An 810-nucleotide genomic window follows, 5' to 3' on the forward strand; every position below is an offset into this window, starting at 1 on the left:
CAACAAAGACTTTAAATGGAGTCCTGGTGTGGCTCTGTGGGTTAATCCACTGGACTGCAAAGTCAGTTTGAACTGCAAAGGTCAGCAGTTAAAGCTTAGCAGCTGCTCCTCAGAAACCCTACACAGTGTCGCTGTGTGTTGGAACCGGCTCGACGGCACTTAACAACAACAACAAAAACTTTAAATGCATTGTCTAATTTAGTCCTCACTATGATTTCATGGGATGTTTCATTAATTAGCCTTCTTTTTCCAGATGGGTTACTGAGGCTTGGAAAGATTAGTCATTGTACTACACAGTGGCAGATGGCAAAGCCCAGATTCTAACACAAGTCAATCAGAATCCTAGGTCCATGTTCCTTATCAATTGATACACTGCCTTCCATCAATAAATGCAAGAGCCTTCCATATGGACAAATTGGGGACAATATTCCAGACAGAAATCAGCACAAGCAAAGGACCAAACAGACAGAATGCTATCTCTATCTAGTCCTTATCAATTTTGAATGGCACTATCAATTTCCCATGGAGTCCTGGAATGGTGTTGTGGGTTAATGCACTGGGCTGCAAAGTTGGTTTGATCCGAAAGGTCGGCAGTTCAAGCCCACCAGCTGCTCCTCAAAAACCCCATACAGGGTTTTTTTTTTAGCCAAAATATAACCTTGAACATATCCCACCTGAATTTAGAGATCACCTCCAATAACAGATTTCATGAATTAGACACTAATGATTGAAAACAAAGAGTTGTGAGCTAACATCAAGAATATCATACAGGAAGAAAGCAAAAGGTCATTAAGAAGATAAGAAAGACGG

The sequence above is a fragment of the Chrysochloris asiatica genome, unplaced genomic scaffold (genome assembly GCF_000296735.1).
Source record: "Chrysochloris asiatica unplaced genomic scaffold, ChrAsi1.0 scaffold00026, whole genome shotgun sequence".
NCBI classification, from domain to species: domain Eukaryota; kingdom Metazoa; phylum Chordata; class Mammalia; order Afrosoricida; family Chrysochloridae; genus Chrysochloris; species Chrysochloris asiatica.